This window comes from Pongo abelii, chromosome 8 (genome assembly GCF_028885655.2).
Source record: "Pongo abelii isolate AG06213 chromosome 8, NHGRI_mPonAbe1-v2.0_pri, whole genome shotgun sequence".
NCBI lineage: Eukaryota > Metazoa > Chordata > Mammalia > Primates > Hominidae > Pongo > Pongo abelii.
In genome coordinates, this window is record NC_071993.2 from 11761738 (window position 1) to 11779400 (window position 17663).

At 42.2% G+C, this 17663-nt stretch overlaps 1 long non-coding RNA gene across 2 annotated transcripts in view; it reads right to left on the minus strand.

Moving 5' to 3' along the window:
* Nucleotides 1–4915: 4915 nt before the first annotated feature.
* LOC129048168 (uncharacterized) overlaps nt 4916–17663 on the minus strand; it is a 60975-nt gene continuing 48227 nt past the window's right edge. Inside the window, exons 4-5 of one of the 2 annotated variants that reach the window (XR_010141481.1) lie at nt 6873–8706; nt 4916–6070 (exon numbers count right to left, since the gene is read on the minus strand). This is a non-coding gene — a long non-coding RNA (uncharacterized LOC129048168). Of the gene's footprint in view, nt 8707–17663 lie in introns of both variants that reach the window. The other variant, XR_008510279.2, reaches the window with a different exon arrangement.

Consider the following 17663-nt stretch of genomic DNA (forward strand, 5'->3'; position numbering starts at 1 on the left):
TACAGGCTTGTTATTTTGTAGAAAGTTCCCTTAATTTAGATTCGTTTGTGGTTCTGTCACGGTTAGATTCAGCTGGTAAAGAATATATGAACAGATTGTTATTATCAAACACGGTTGTTATCTAAGTACAGACCTCGGACCCTTGTCGTAAGTAGCTACTCTCAGGACCCTAGTCCCCCCCTTCTCTCGCCACACCTAAACTCTAACCCCAAGGGATTGACGTATGCCTGGCAGCACCCAGGGTCTTTCCTTCCCAACTCCTATCTAGCTCCGATGAAGGACCACATTTACCAGTCCCCACCTGCCAGGAGCTCCTGCTTGTCCAACTTCACACCATGGAAAGAAAGCAATTCCCCCCTTGTCTTCCAACTCCTCTCCCCTGCCCCCTCCACTTATCTCATTATTATTATTATTATTATTTTTGAGATGGAGTTTCACTCTTGTTGCCCAGGCTGGAGTGCAATGGCGCGATCTCGGCTCACTGCAACTTTTGCCTCCCGGGTTCAAGCGATTCTCCTGCCTCAGCCTCCCTAGTGCTGGGATCACAGGCATGTGCCACCACGCCCAGGTAATTTTGTATTTTTAGTAGAGATGGGGTTTCTCCATGTTGGTCAGTCTGATCTTGAACTCCTGACCTCAGGTGATCTGCCTACCTCAGCCTCCCAAAGTGCTAGGATTACAGGCCTAAGCCACTGTGCCTGGCCTTTTTTTTTTTTTTTTTTTTTTTTTTTTTTTTTTTGAGACAGAGTCTCTCTCTGTCGCCCAGGCTGGAGTGCAGTAGAGCGATCTCAGCTCACTGCAGCCTCTGCCTCCCGGGTTCAAGTGACCCTCCCACCTCAGCCTCCTGAGTAGCTGGGACTACAGGCATGCGTCACCACACCCGGCCATTTTTTGATGTATTTTCAGTAGAGACAGGGTTTCACCATGTTGGCCAGGCTGGACTCGAACTCCTGACCTCAGGTGATCTGCCTGCCTCAGCCTCTAAAGTGCTGGGATTACAGGTGTGAGCCATAGCGCCCAGCCTCATTATTCTTCTTTTCTTCCTTCTCCTCATTTTTCTTCCCTTCCTCTTCCTCCATCTCTTTCTCCTTTTTCTTCTTCTCTTTGCTTTTCCTGATATGTTGACTTCACTTTTTTATGCCGGCTTTCTCCAGTAAACTATACCCTTAAGTCCAGACTCTTCTCTTTCCAGATTCACAACCTAAGAAGAAGACCTCCTTTCTCTATATAGTTCCAATTTTGAAAAAAAAAAACTTCAGAAAAGACTTTGATAGGCTCTACTTAGTTAACATTCTCACATCAGTGGTCAGAATTTGGGTTCTGTGATTTGAAGCTTCCCTAGAGCCACAAGATTTAGAATGAAAATGCAAATAAAAGCCGCAACCAAAACAAAATTAAAAAAAAAAACAGAAAATAATAAGTGTTAGCCAGGACATGGAAAAACTGGAATCTTTGTGCGTTGCTGGTAGAAACATAAAACGGTGCAGCCACTTTGGAAAACAGGCTGGTGGTTTCTAAAAAAGTTAAGCATAGAGTTACCACGTGACCCAGCAATTTCACCCCTTAGGTATATGCCCAAAAGAAATAAAAGCAAATGTCCACACGACAACTTGTATGTGAATGTTCATAGCAGCATTGTTCATAATAGCCAGATGGTGGAAATGACATTCATCAGCAAATGTCCATCAGCTGATGAATCAATAAACAAAATGTGATCTATTCATACAATGGAATATTATTCGGCCATAAAGAGGACTGAACATGATGCTAATTGAAAAAACACCAAATGCTAAAGAGCACATATTGTGCGGTCCCATTTCTGTGATACATCCAGAATAGACAAATCCATACAGACAGAAAGTGAGTGATTCCAGGGCCTGTGGGGGGAGGGATGGAGAGTGACTGCTAATTGTATGGGGTTTCCTTTAAAAATGATGAAAGTGTTCTAGAATGACACAGTGGTGATGGTCGCACCAACTTGTGAATATACTATAAACCACTTCCAAAAAGTGGATTTTATATTTTGTGATTCATATCTCAAAAACATTAAAAGGAAAAATATAAAAGGAAATAGCTTCCCGGAAATATTAACTTACCCAAGCAATACTGTGGAAGTTAGAGTACGTGCTAAATCTCAAGCTGACTAAATGTAACCAGTCCAAACGAAGTTACCATTTAACAGACAAAGAGTCCTCAAAATATACTGGAAGTAGTCTCCGTCAAGTCTTGAAGAAGAGTCGAATGACAACAATTTGTCATTATCCAACCCTTTTCATCAAAAGGAAACACTGCACCTAGTAGACATGAGTATTTCTACAAGCAAAAGGTATGCTTCATTGTCCTACAGAGATGATTCTCCAAATTCTATCACGGCCTGGGTGAACTACCACTAGAATTCTTAAACTCGGCCGGGCGCGGTGGCTCATGCATGTAATTCCAGCACTTTGGGAGGCCAAGGCCGGTGAATCATGAGCTTAGGAATTCGAGACCAGCCTGGCCAATATGGTGAAACTCCGTTATCTACTAAAAATACAAAAAATTAGCTGAGCATAGTGGAGGACACCTGTAATCCCAGCTACTCGGGAGGCTGAGGCAGGAGAATCACTTGAACCCAGGAGGCAGAGGTTGCAGTGAGTCGAGATTGCGCCACTGCACTCCAGCCTGGGCAACAGAGTGAGACTCCGTCTCAAAAAAAGAAAAAAAAAAAAGAAATTCTTAAACTCCCTTTACTCTGGCTCCACATTCTCCAGTTTCCCAGTTGCTATTAATTAGGCTTCTGAGGGAAATTCTCACCAAAAGAAATACTTTGAATGGAAGACAAAACATTTTAAATCATTAAAGACTTTCTATTTGCATTTTAAGCTAATAAAAATACATGTTCATGGACACAAAGGTGTCGGTTATTCATCATTTTTCTACTCGTAAGCCCTCAGTCACTCCTGGGTGAACTGAAAAAATTGAGTATATGAGGACAAATCCCAATACCCAAAGGGAATTCGATTAGGTGAGGCAGCTCTGAATCAGTTACGAAAGCTTTTGACTCTCCCATTAACAGTGACAAATAAAAAGAGTAGCTTTTTATTTATAAAATTACCATAAGATCCAGCAATATCGCATCTCCATATATATTCAAAAGAATTGAAAGTAGGGTGTCGAACAGATATTTGTACAGTCAACTTCATAGCATTATTATTATTATTATTGAGATGGAGTCTCGCTCTATCACCGAGGCTAGAGTGCAGTGGCACGATCTGGGCTTACTGCAACCGCTGCCTCCCGGGTTCAAGTGATCCCCCGCCTCAGCCTCCGGGGTAGACGGTTGCTGCTCGTGATTAAGTTGCTTACAATTCCATTACTAGGTCTATGCCGCCTTTTTGCTTAAAAATATTTCCAGAGCTCATTTCCTCCGTTCAGATATAATTATTTAAACTTGAGTTTAGTGTTTTGACATATACTTTTAAACTGTAACATATTTATTAGCATTTTAGTAACATTTAAGATCTATTAGTAAAGGTTCAAGATATATAAATTATTTAGTAACTTTGTAAAATGCCTTTATGGTAGGTAGCATATGTTAGCTGAGGATGGGCCCTTTGACTTTCCAAAACTGGAAAACAACCATTTTAAAGCTGTAAGATTTCTGCTTTTTAAGTGATAGAGGCTTGAATTTAGATAGTAATGTAGATTAATCATTTATTTTAACAGAATCATGTGTCTGTTTTCTTTTTTAAAATTCCTACCAGCCTGGGCAATGAAGTGGCACTACAAAAAATTCTTCTAAAAATTATCTAGGTGTGGTGGCGCACCTGTGGTCCCAGCTACTCGGAAGGCAGGCAGGAGGATCACTTGAGTCCAGGAATCTGAGGGTGCAGTGAGCTCTGACTGCATCACCGCACTGCAGCCTGGGAGACAGAGCAAGACCCTGTCTCTAAAAAATTAAAAATTAAAAATAATAATAAATAAAATTCCTAATTCTGATAAAAAAGATACATAACATGAAATTGACCATCATAACTGTTTTTAAGTGTACAATTCAATGGTGTTAAGTCATTGTGCCACAAATTGCCCTGGCTTTTTCATAAAGTAAAAATGAAACTTTGTACCCATTTAACAACAACTCCCGTTTCCTCTCATCCAGCTGCTGGCAACCACCATTCTACTTTCTGTTTCTATGAGTTTGACTACTCTTAACAGCCTCATGTAAGTAAAATCACAGTATGCGATTTGTGGCTGACACCTTACTTAATGTTCTCAAAGTTCACCCATGTTGTAGTATGTGTCCGAATTTTCTTCCTGTTTGAAGCTGAGTAGTATTTCATTGTATGGATAGACCACATTTTGTTTTATCTGTTCATCTGTCAATGGCCATTTGGGTTTTATCCACCTTTTGGCTATTGTGAATAATGTTGCTATGGGCTGGGCGCAGTGGCTCACGCCTGTAATCCCAACACTTTGGGAGGCTGAGGCAGGCAGATCACTTGAAGTCAGGAGTTCGAGGCCAGACTGGCTAACATGGTGAAACCCTGTCTCTACTAAAAATACAAAAATTAGCTGGGTGTGGTCGTGCATGCCTGTAGTCCCAGCTACTTGGGAGGCTGAGGCAGGGGGATCACTTGAACCCAGGAGGCAGAGGTTGCAGTGAGCCCAGATCGCGCCAATGCACTCCAGCCTCGATGATAGAGCGAGACTCCATCTCAATAATAATAATAATAATAATGCTATGAAGTTGGCTGTACAAATATCTGTTCGACACCCTACTTTCAATTCTTTTGAATATATATGGAGATGTGATATTGCTGGATCTTATGGTAATTGTGTTTTTAATTTTATGAGGACCCACCATAGTGTTTTCCATAGTAGCTGCACCATTTTACAATTCCACCAACAATGCACAGTATTCCAGTTTCTCCACATCCTTGCCAACACTTACTTTCTGTTTTTTTGATAGTGTCCTTCCTCATGGGTGTGAGGTGGTATCTCACTGTGGTTTTCATTTGTATTTCCATAATTATTAGTGGTGTTGAGCATCTTTTCATTTACTTGGTGATCACTTGTATATCTTCTTTGGAGAAATACCTATTCAAATACTTTGCCTAGTTTTTAATCGTGTTACTGGGTTTTTCATTGTTGAGTTGTAGGAATTCTTTACATATTCTGGATATTAAACCCTTCTCAGATAGATAATTTGCAAATATTTTCTCCCATTCTCTAGGTTGACTTTTCAATCTGTTGATTGGGTCCTTTGATACACAGTTTTTTTTTTTTATTTTGATGGATCTAATTCATCTATTTTTTCTTTTGTTGCCTGTGATGTTGATGTCACAGCCAAGAAATCATTGTCAAATCTGATGTCATGGATGTTTTTTCCTATGCTTTCTCCAGAGAGTTTTATAATTTTAGCTCTTATAGTAAGGTCTTTGATCCATTTTGAGTTAATTTTTGTGTATCGTGTATGGTAAGCGTCCAACTTCATTATTTTGCATACAGATACCCAATTTCCATGCACTATTTGTTGAAAAAGTTGTCCTTTCCCTGTTGAATGGTCTTTGCACTCTTCTCAAAAGTCATTTGGCTATATATGCAAGGATTTATTTCTGGTCTCTCTATTCTCTTGGTCTATGTGTCTGTCTTTATGCCAGTATCACATTGTTTTAATTACTGTTGTTTTGTAATAAAATTTGAACTCAGGGATTGTGAGTCCGACAACTATTCTTTTTTCAAGATTGTTTTGGCTATTTGGGGTCCCTTGACATTCCATATTAATTGTACAATGGACTTTTCTATTTCTGAAAAAAACATATTTGGGATTTTGATAGGGATTACATTAAATCTGTAGATCTTTTTGAGTAGTATTGACATCTAGATGCTATTAAGTCTTCCAGTCCAGAACATGAGACATTTTTCCTTTTGTGTTTTTTTTAAATTTATTTCAGCAACATTTTGTAGTTTTCAGTGTGCAAGTCATTCATTTGCCTCTATGGAGAAGTTTATTCCTGCATATTTTATTATTTTTGATATGACTGTTTCTAGAACCATTTTCTTAATTTTCTTTTCAGATTGCTCATTGTTCCTGCATAGAAATACAATGGAATTATACATGTTGATTTTGTATCTTGCTACTTTTTAAAATTTGTTTATTAGTCCTAGAAGTTTGGGTGTTGGTGGTGGTGGTGTTGTTGTTTTGTTTTGGTTTTTTTTAATGGAGTCTTGCTCTGTTGCCAGGCTGGAGTGCGGTGGCGCAATCTTGGCTCACTCTCACTGCAAACTCTGCCTCCCGGCTTCAAGCGATTCTCCTGCCTCTGCCTCCTGAGTAGCTGGGACTATAGGCATGCGCCACCATGCCCAGCTAATTTTTGTATTTTTAGTAGAGACAGGTTTCACCGTGTTGGCCAGGCTGGTCTGGAACTCCTGACTTCAAATGATCCACCCGCCTCAGTCTCCCAAAGTACTGGGATTACAGGCATGAGCTACCACACCTGGCATCTTCCTCTTCTTATAAAGACATCAGTCCTAAGCCAGGCACAGTGGCTCATGCCTATAATCCCAGCACTTTGGGAGGCCGAGGTGGATGAACTGCTTGAGCCCAAGAGTTTGAGACGAGCCTGAGCAACATGGTGAAACCCCACCACTACTAAAGATACAAAAATTTGCTGGGTGTGGTGGTGCATACCTGTAGTCCCAGTTACTTGGGAAGCTGAGGTGGGAGGATCACTTGAGCCCAGGAGATGGAGGTTACAGTGAGCCGAGATCATGCCACTGCACTTCAGCCTGGGCAACAGAGCAAGACCCCGTCTCCAAAAAAAAAAAAGGGGGGGACAACAGTCTTATCAGATTAGGACCTCACTCTTCTGATCTCATTTAACCTCACTTACCTCCTTAAAGGCCCTATCTCCAAAAACAGTCATACTGAGGGCTAGAGCTTCAACATATGAATTTAAGAGGACACAATTTAGTTCATAACAGTGGTCATCCTATTCTTGTTCCTGATTTTAGAAGAAAAGATTTCAGTCTTTCACCACTGAGTATAATGTTGGCTGTGGGCTTTTCAGCTATGGCCTTTATCACGTTGAGGACATTCTCTTCTATCCCTAGTTTGTTGAGTGTTTTCATCATGAGTGTTAATTTTTCCAAATATTAATACTTTTTCTGCATCAGTTGAGATGATTATGTGTTTTTTCTTTTAATCTGTTAATGTGGTTTATTACATTGATGGATTTTCATATGTTGAAACCTCCTTGCATTCCAGGAATAAACTTTGCTTGGTCATGGGGTATAATTCTTTTAACATGTTATTAAGTTCTGTTTGCTAGTATTTTGTCTAGGATGTTTGCATCAATATTTAGCCATGATCTTAGTTTATAGCTTTCTTTTCTTTTAGTGTCTTTGTTTGCCCTTGGTATCAGGGTATTGAGGCCCTCATGGAATAAGTGTGGAAGGTTTCCTTCATGTTCAATTTTTTTTTGCGGAGTTTGAGGAGAGTTGGTGTTAATTCTTCTTTAACTGTTTGGTTGAATTCACCAGGGAAGGCATTTGGTCCTGGGCTTTTCTTTTTTGGAAGCTTTTTTGATACTGATTCAATCTCTTTATTAAGGTCTGTTCAGATTTTCTATATGATCATTATTCAGTCTTGATAGGTTGTGTGTTTCTAGAATTTATCCATTTCATTCAGGTTATTGAAATTTTTGGCACACAGCTGATCACAGTATTCTCTTAAAACACTGTCTATTTCTGTGAAATTGGTTGTAATGTCCCTCTTTCATTTCTGATTTATTTGAGTCTTCTCTCTTTTTTTCTTTTTTTCCTAAGTTAATGTAGATAAAGGTTGGTCAATTTTGTTGATTTTTTCAGAGAAACGACTCTTGGTTTCATTCATTTTCTCTATTGTTTTTCTAGTCTCTACTTTGTTTATCTCTGTCCTATTCTCATTATTTCCTTCCTTCTGCTAGCTTTGAGTTAGTTTGTTCTTCTTTTTCTAGATCCATAAGGTATAAAGTGAACTTGTTGATTTGAGGTCTTTCTCCCTTTCTGGTGTAAGCATTTACAGCTCTAAATTGCCCTCTTAGCACTGCCTTTACTGCATCCCATATGTTTTGTTATGTTGTGTTCTCTTTTTCATTTATCTCAAGATATTTTCTAATTTCTTTTATGATTTCTTCTTTAACCTATTGGTTGTTTGAGAGTGTATTGTTTAATTTCCACATATTTGTGGATTTTCCAGCTTTCCTTCTGTTATTAATTTCTAGTTCCAGTTCACTGTGATTAGAAAAGGTATGATGTATAATTTCAGTCTTTTCAAATTAACACTTGTTTCGTGGCCTAGCAGACTTTCTTAATTCTTTGGGAAGATTGCTACTTTTCTCTGTGATTTTGAAATGACCTGTGATTGTACAATATTACTTGCTTTGGAAATGTTGGGATTTGTTTCTCATTTGAACAAAATCCAGAGCTAAAATTGGAAGGACTGCTGGAAGAATCCAGAGGCTCCTCAGCTTGTGGCTTCTCCACTTTCTACGCAGGGGTTTCACAGTTGTCATGGTCTTCTGTATCAGGCCTGATGCAAAAGGAAAGAGGATGAAGAATTGTCTTATGGGAGGTTTTTGTGGGCCAGGCCTGGAAGTGGTTCTCACCACATTTCATTGGCAGGAATTCAGTCACGCAGCTGTACCTAACTCTTCAGGAGGCTAGGAATGTAGTCTAACTGTGAGCCTAGGGAGAGAAGAAAATGGGTTTCATGAATAGCTGCCACATTCTAGAACTCTATCTACAGTCAAACCATCAATCAAATGGACATTTAGAAGAAAGACTTTTTATTTCCATGTAGTCTCTCTTAGGAAGCTAATTAAAGATGAAATTCAATCAAGCGAAGAAGGAAACCAAGAAAGAGAGAAATGCAGGATCTAGAAATGGTGAATCCAAATCAGGGGACGGTGAATGGGAGGTGCAGGCTCAGAGCTGTTCCGCAGACCTGGGGAGCAAGCAGCCCGCGGGGCAGGAACAAGCCAAGTTCCCACAGGGCAAGTCCTTGACAATAGAAGGGAGAGGATCGATAGATGGGAGACTTCAAGTTTGGATACACTTGAGGATATGCATTTGTGTTGTTGTTGTTGTTGTTGCTTGAGACAGGGTAACGCTCTGTCACTCAGGCTGGAGTGCAGTGGCATGATCACAGCTCACTGCAGCCTTGACCTCCCAGGCTCAAGTGATCTTCCCACCTCAGCTTCCCAAATAGCTGGCATCACAGGTGCATGCCACCATACCTAATTTTTTATTTTTAGTAAAGATGCGATCTCACTATGTTGCCCAGACTGGTCTCGAATTCTTGGGCTCAATTGATTGTCCTGCCTCAGCCTCCCAAAGTGCTGGGACTATAGGTGTGAGCCACTGTGCCCAGCCAGAAAATGCATTTGAACTTCATGACTGGAACTTTCTCTAAAGAGTGACATAGATATGTAATATTAAATCCATAGACAAAGAAATGAACATAAATTGACAGTGAATAACACTTTTTTTTTTTTTTTTTTTGAGACAGAGTCTCACTCTGTCGCCCAGGCTGGAGTGCAGTGGCGCGATCTCGGCTCACTGGAAGCTCTACCTCCCGGGTTCACACCATTCTCCTGCCTCAGCCTCCCGAGTAGCTGGGACTACAGGCATCCACCACCATGCCTGGCTAATTTTTTTGTATTTTTAGTAGAGACGGGATTTCACCATGTTAGCCAGGATGGTCTCAATCTCCTGACCTTGTGATCCGCCCACCTCGGCCTCCCAAAGTGCTGGGATTACAGGTGTGAGCCACCGCGCCCGGCCTACACTTTCACAACCATAAGAAGATAGTTCTTCAATTGTTCATTAATCAAGACTCATAACCAGAAACTATGAAAATCAACCCTAACTGATCTGAACAGAAAAAGAATTTCTTGAAAGGTATCAGTGACTCTGGGAACTACTGGAGGCTCAGAAGTTACCCAGTGGGGCCCACAGCCACTATGAGGCTGTCCAGGGAGAACCCCACTATTGCCACCATTGCTAAGCAACAGATGACATAGTTGACGCTGTCCAACCAATCACATTGGACAGTGGGTGTTGTACTGCACCACTGAGTCCCTTCCTCGCCTTTCTCCCATCCCTGAACCTGGATGTCGTTGCCACCACCACCACTGCCCCAGAAATTCTCAGCATCCATGACTCTTTTCATGAGCTGCTCCCAATTTAAAACGTACTGATGCATAAGATTGGCTCTGCCTAGGTTAAATGCCTACCCAATACCAGCAAGGGAAGCTGGGAGGCTAAAGTATTTGCATTTTCTATTTTCTGTAATAGTAGAAGAGCTCTGCCTCTCCCAGGACTGATTAGGTGGAAAATGCCTCAAATATATGAAAAATTTCAAATTCAAGATAGCAAAAAAGAAATATTGATTGCACATTGATTATCAACTTTTATAATCAATCTATCGACAAATCAAAGGAAAGTTAACTACAGTTAACTTGATCAGAGTTTAAATATTAGCATTCACAATAAAAAAATTAAGATGCAGCTGATAGAGATGGGAAGAAGAAAAGCATGATAATGATGAGCAGTAAAGAAAAAAGAACAAGAGGCAATATTTTCATCTGCCTAAGTGAGGAATTGAAAGATACCATCTATAAAATAAAAATTAGAGGGTTGGATATCATTTTTTAGCTTGGAAATAGAAATTAAGAGAGAGAAATGGAAGATTTTTTTCTAACTGTACTGGAAAGAAAACGGGAGAGGATGCTAATCTTAAGTTACATACTTCACTATGATATAAGGAAGTCAAAATACAGTGCCTAACATTTATAAATCAAGAAATCACTGTACATGCATATTATTTAGAGCTATGGGAAAAAATACCAGAAATAGTAGAAGACGGGGGGCAGTAAGGTGTGGAGAAATGGATTCCAGAACTTGCTTTTCATTTCAAGTTCTTATGTATATGTTGATTTTTTTTAAAGCTCATACAGGCATTATCTTGATTTTTTCATGTAGCCTGGGAGATTCTTCAATGGAAAGACTCTGTCTCTCTCTCTCATATTCATAACTTAAAACCTTATACATTTAGATCACTTATTAATCTTTTTCATAAATAGAAAAGTATTTCCTGCAAGAAAACCTCACACCTTGATCATATGCTTATTCTAATTCAAGTTTCTGTTTATCTGTTTACTCTAAATATTGTTATCTTGCTTAATCTGAGATGAAATCTTCTTGATGACATTCCAGAATTCTGTTCCGGCTTAGGTAATACAGAGGAAAAAAAGCTTCCAGAATAGCATTCTGCTGCCTCACCTTTTAAAGTCCTGTATGTATAAATGTGTGTGTGCAGATGTGCATACTAGGATATGTGCAACCCATATCTCCACAAGCCACGTCACTTGGAATTACAGAAACTCCAGCCCTCCCCAAATGGCACCAGTCCCCCATGTCTTATCCTCTTTCATCTACAGCCTGGTACCCACAATATTTCTCCCAGGGTCCAGCTCCCCTGGAATATCCCTCCCCTGAAATGTCACCTGGGCCCCCTAATGAGCCAAGGAAATTTTGTAAAACACTCCTTTCATTGTTACTTTTTTATTAGAGTCCCTTCTCCTTAGGGCCCAAGCAAGAATCTCTGAGAGCCAAGCCAGAGGCAAGGTGATGGAATGAGCACTGGAGTCACCCCCACTTGCCCATGATGTTAGTCAGTGTGGGCGGCTATAACAGAGCATCATAGACTGGGTAGCTTATAAACAGCAGAAACTTCTTCCTCACAGTTCTGGAGTCTGGAAATCCCAGATCAGGGCAGCAGCATCACTGGGTTCTAGTGAGGGCTCTCTTCCGGGTTGCACATGGCCGCCTTCTTTCTCTGTCCTCATGTGGCAAAAAGTACAGAGAGAGCTCTCTGGGTTCCCTTTTATAAGGGCACTACTCCTATTCATGAGAGCTCCATCTTCATGACCTAATTGTCTCCCAAAGGCCCCATCTCCTAAGACCATCAATTAGGGGTGGTAAGGACTTCAACATATGAATTTGTGAGGGACACAAACATTCAATTCCTAGAGCCCATTGTCTTTGACCACCATGTGCCCTTTGACTCTCCCTTCCATTAAAATAACTTTCCTTGTGGATTTCCGGCTCTCTCGTGGGCTTGCTAAATACCAGGGTAAACACAATTTGTGTGTGTTGTTCAAACGTTGCATAATTCTACACCCTCGTTATAGAGAGATTAAGCTCATTTGAAGGTTGAGGTCAGTCCCTGGTCTGCTAATTACCCAAGATAGAACTGGGTCACTCAGGAACTAAAAGCACAGGAGAGGGAACTGGGGGTTGGGTCCTGCTGTGGTGTCTGTAGGCAGGCTGTCAAAAGAGTAACCCGGAGGAACACGAGGAGGCTTGAAGCACCGGGTAAGTCTAGCTATGGTACAGGCTCAGTGGCCAAAGCAAAAACCATAGTCCAGATTGGAACTATCACAAATACACATCCACATACAAACACACACCAAGGCCCAGGGCCAAGAAACACATTCCAAAACCCAGGGCATCAGAGGCAGTCCAAACTGACTAAGCAAGATGGCACATCAGTAAGTCAAGCTGATACAACACTGAGATGAAGAGTCAGATATCCAAGTCTAGAAGAGTGTCTCAAGCCAGGGACAAATCCAACTGTCCACATTAAGAAGTCCTGCAAGTCACTAGGGACAGCACTTAAAAAGGAGACAAGCTGGGGGCAGTGGCTCACACCTGTAATCCCAGCACTTTAGGAGGCCAAGGCGGGTGGATCACCTGAGGTCAGGAGTTCAGGAGCAGCCTGGCCAACATGGTGAAACCTGTCTGTACTAAAAATACAAAAAAAAACATAGCTGGGTATGGTGGTGTGTGCCTGTAATCCCACCTGCTCAGGAGGCTGAGGCAGGAGAATCACTTGAACCCAGCAGTTGAAGGCTGCAGTGAGCCAAGATCATGTCACTGCACTCCAGCCTGGGTGACAGACTGAGACTCCATCTCAAAAAAAAAAAAAAAAAAGAGAGACAGTAGACAGACAGTGAGTAATTTTTTTTTTTTTATGAGACAGAGTCTTGCTCTGTTGCCCAGGCTGGAGTGCAGCGGCGCGATCTCGGCTCACTGCAACCTCTGCCTCCTGGGTTCAAGTGATTTTTCTGCCTCAGCCTCCCAAGTAGCTGGGACTATAGGCGTGCGCCACCATGCTCAGCTAATTTTTGTATTTTTAGTAGAGATGAGGTTTCACCATGTTGGCTTGGCCAGGATGGTCTCAATCTCTTGACCTTGTCATCTACCCGCCTCGGCCTCCCAAAGTACTGGGATTACAGGCGTGAGCCGTCACGCCCTGCCAGTTTTTTTTGTATTTTTAGTAGAAACGGGGTTTCACCACGTTGACCAAGCTGGTCTTGAACTCCTGACCTCAGGTGATCCGCCTGCCTCGACCTCCCAAAGTGCTGGGATTACAGGTGTGAGCCACCGCACCTGGCCAACAGTGAGCAATTCTATGGCTATGTATGACTAGAGTCCTCTGGCTTACATATAATACCTCTTAATTTTTAATTTGTCCTCCCTTAGAACTTAGTCTTTTTGAAAACGCCATCCTGCACAGATGTGGGAGGGACACTTTGTTTACTTTGGGGGTACACTGTTACTGGAGAAAGTCCCTGGGGCCAACGGTCATCACAGTGGAGAACCCCAAAGGAAAACCCAAAAAAAAAGTGTTTCGAGGAGACTGGTCCTATTGCCTGCCATACCCCCAACCCCCTAAACCCTCCCCTCTGATCCTTCCCAAGCTAAGAATTTAGGGGTTTTGTGACTTGTGTCATAAACGGGGAGGTTCCTTTACAGTCTCTACGAGAAGTTCAGACTTGAATATATCAGGCAGGAAACAGCTTAGAACAGGTATCTGAGCAGTAACATCGTCAAGATATCATCTAAACTGAGGCTGGGGTCTCAAGGTTGAGATACAAGCTAATTGGGTCGTAGTAACGAGTGGGTAGAACGATGTGGCAGAGACTAGCTATGCATCCATCGGATCCACCTCCTGTCCTGACCGGGCGCACAGCTACGTTTCATTTCCAGATCCTTTGCAGGCAGGTGTCGTCATGGGACTGAGTTCTGCTCAAAGTGGGCAGAAGTGATGTGCACCACTTCCAGTCCACACCCAGGTAAACCTCCCAAAGGCCATCCTCTGTGCTCCTTCCCCTTTCCAGAGCAACTTTGGCAGCCACGTGTGGAAGATGGCATGGATGGGATGAGCTTGGGTCTCTGTATCTCTGCTGCTGAACGTGATCACTGAGTAGGATCAACCGCCTGGACTTTATCTTCATGAGAAATAAAACTCTCTCATGTGGCATGCAGCCGCTGAGATTTGGGGGTTCAGCTGTTGCAACAGCTTGCCTTACTTTACAATTACCTTTATAAACACCAAGAAAACCACCAAAAGATGCCCAGACAGGTTGGTCTCTGGTCCAGCCTTGCACATCACAAGATTGCTGTCAGCAGCCCTGGCTGAATCTTCCACTCCATATCTGCCCTTCATCTCACCTTCTATTCATAGCCAAGCTTCTTGAAATAGCAGTCTGCGTGTATTTCTCCACTTCCTCTTCTCCCACTCATTCCTTGCTTCATAGAATCTAGATCATACCCCACACCCTACTGAAACTGTGCCTGTGACCTCCCGGCTATCAAATCCAACCTAACACTTTTCAGTCCTTATGGCGTGGCTTTTAATATACAACAACAGACTTCAAAAAATATTACATTTCTATGTTTCCTAAAACATTCATCTGCTTCCGAGCTTCCTGTCCCCCTGGGTAAGGAGGAAATCCCACCTCAGCCATTACAGGGGCTTCCGTCCCAGGCCCAGGCCCATGCAAGGTTCAGGAAGGCTTTAGACGGCATGGAACATCGGAGGCCGCTGGGTCTTTGGTGCATGAAAGGCTGGAGTGATATGTTTCTTGTCCAGCCATTTGCTTCCCTTGGAAGTGAGTGGCTCTCCTTCATCTGTTCTAAGCCAGGCACTACATAGGCTGGAAAGCCTAGTACCTCCCTGGATAGATACAGCACTGCCACCTACCCAGGCGGTTATCAGGAGAATCCACAGGCCTCCATTCATTTCCACATTCTTTTTCTTTTTTTTTGAGACGGAGTCATGCTCTGTCACCCAGGCTGGAGTACAGTGGTGTGATCTCGGCTCACTGCAACCTCTGCCTCTTGGGTTCAAGCAATTCTCCTGCCTCAATCTCCCCAGTAGCTGGGATTACAGGCGTCCACCACCATGCCCAGCTAATTTTTGTACTTTTGGTAGAGACAGGGTTTCACCATGCTGGCCAGGCTGTTCTCCAACTCCTGACCTCAAATGATCCGCCCCCCTCGGCCTCACAAAGTGCTGGGATTACAGGCACGAGCCACCGCACTCAGCCATTTCCCCATTCTTTAAAACACTCTTCTCTCACTATCTCACTCCCAATTTTGCAATCTCCTTGGATATCTTTTTTGCCTTCGAGCAATTCAGCACTTTTTTTTTTTTTTTTTTGAGGTCCTGGAGGCCAAGGGAATCTTTCTTCTCCAAACTCAAAATCTCTTCTTGGTCTGGGGAAAGGTGAGAATCTCTCTCTCAACACATTCACTCATAAATTAAAGCTTCAATGGGTTATCTTGGGGCTCTTACCTTGATCTGTCTGAGGCTTGAAACAATGTACCTTCATTGCACGGCTCCTCTTCTTAGAATTATATGAACATTCTCTCTGAGTTCGTTTTCTTTCTTTCTTTCTTTCTGGTTATTTTAATTTATTTTATTTATTTATTTAATTTTTTTTTGAGACAGAGTCTCACTCCGTCGTCCAGGCTGGAGTACAATGGCGCTATCTCGGCTCACTACAATCTCTGCCTCCCGGGTTCAAGTGATCCTCCTGCCTCAGCCTCCCGAGCAGCTGGGATTACAGGTGCCCGCCACCACACCCAGCTAATTTTTGTATTTTTATTAGAGAAAGGGTTTCATCACGTTGGCCAGGATGGTCTCGAACTCCTCACCTTGTGACCCGCCAGCCTCGGCCTCTCAAAGTGCTGGGATTACAAGTATGAGCCACCGTGCCTGGCCTCTTTCTGGTTATTCTTTCTTAGACCTCTTATTTTTTTATTCCCAAAATTATTTTGAACAAATATGTATTCTCCTTGTACATTTTTTAAGTTGACATAAAAAAGTAACCTACGTCTAAATAGCTGCAAAGAATAAATTTTATAGTATATTATAAGTATCAACATTCTATTTTATTTTCATTTTAGAGACAGGGTCTTGCTGTGTTGCCCAGGCTGGTGTGCAGTGGTGTGATCATAGCTCACTACAGCCTCGAACTCTTGAGCTCAAGAGCTCCTCAGCCTCCCAAATAGAAGGGACTACAGACATGTACCACCATGCCCAGCTTTTTGTTGTTATGTTGCCTAGGCTGGTCTCAAACTCCTGGGATCAAGCGATCCTCCTGCCTCAGCCTCCCCAAGTGTTGGAATGACAAGCATGAGCCACTGCGCCTGGCCGGTACCAATATTTAAAATAAAACTATCGGCTGGGTGCGGTGGCTCATGCCTGTAATCCCAGCACTTTGGGAGGCCGAGGCAGGAGGATCACGAGGTCAGGAGATCGAGACCATCCTGACTAACACGGTGAAACCCCATCTCTACTAAAAATACAAAAAATTAGCTGGGTGTGGTGGCACGTGCCTGTAATCCCAGCTACTCAGGAGGCTGAGGCAAAAGAATCGCTTGAACCTGGGAGGTGGAGGTTGCAGTGAGCTGAGATTGCACCACTGCACCCCATCCTGGGTGACAGAGCGAGACTCTGTCTCAAAAAAAAAAACAAACTATCATATCCTTCTTCAAAATAGATATAATGAAATCTAAAATACACAGTGGTTTGTTAGTTTTAGCCTACTGCATATTTTAAAAACGTTTTTAATAGTTGGCATTTTATTTATAGTTTATTTTTCTCTTTGATATCCTATTTATTTTCCCACAGAATTAAACCCTTATGTAATATGTTTTATGCTTTATAGTCTTTCATTAATCACTACCTTTACTTCTCTGAAAATAGGTATAAATTAAAATTGTCTGTGCTTCCCATAGCTACAGGCCTCTAAGTATTAAAGATTTCCTCAGGATTGTGTTGTTATTACAATGATTACTGGTACACAATTGATTAAATATAAATTTAGTACATAATTATTAAACAAGGCTTCTCCTCAGCTTTATTGAGGTGTAATTTACATCATCCCCAAATTCACCCATTTTAAGTGTACGTTTTGATGAGTTTGGGCAACTGTGTTCAGTTATGTAACCAAAACCACAATCAAAATCAAAATATTTGCTGGGCACAGTGGTTCATGCCTGTAATCCCAGCCCTTTGAGAAGCCAAGGCAGGCAGATCACTTGAGGCCAGGAGTTTGAGACCAGCCTGGCCAACACGGCGAAACCCTGTTTCTAACAAAAAGTACAAAAATGAGCCAGGCATGTTGGCACGCGATTGTAATCCCCCCCACTTGGGAGGCTGAGGCAGGAGAATCGCTTGAACCCGGGAGACGGGGTTTGCAGCGGGCTGAGATCACGCCACTGCACTCCAGCCTGGGCTACAGAGTGAGACTCTGTCTCAAAGAAAAAAAATATATATATAAAAC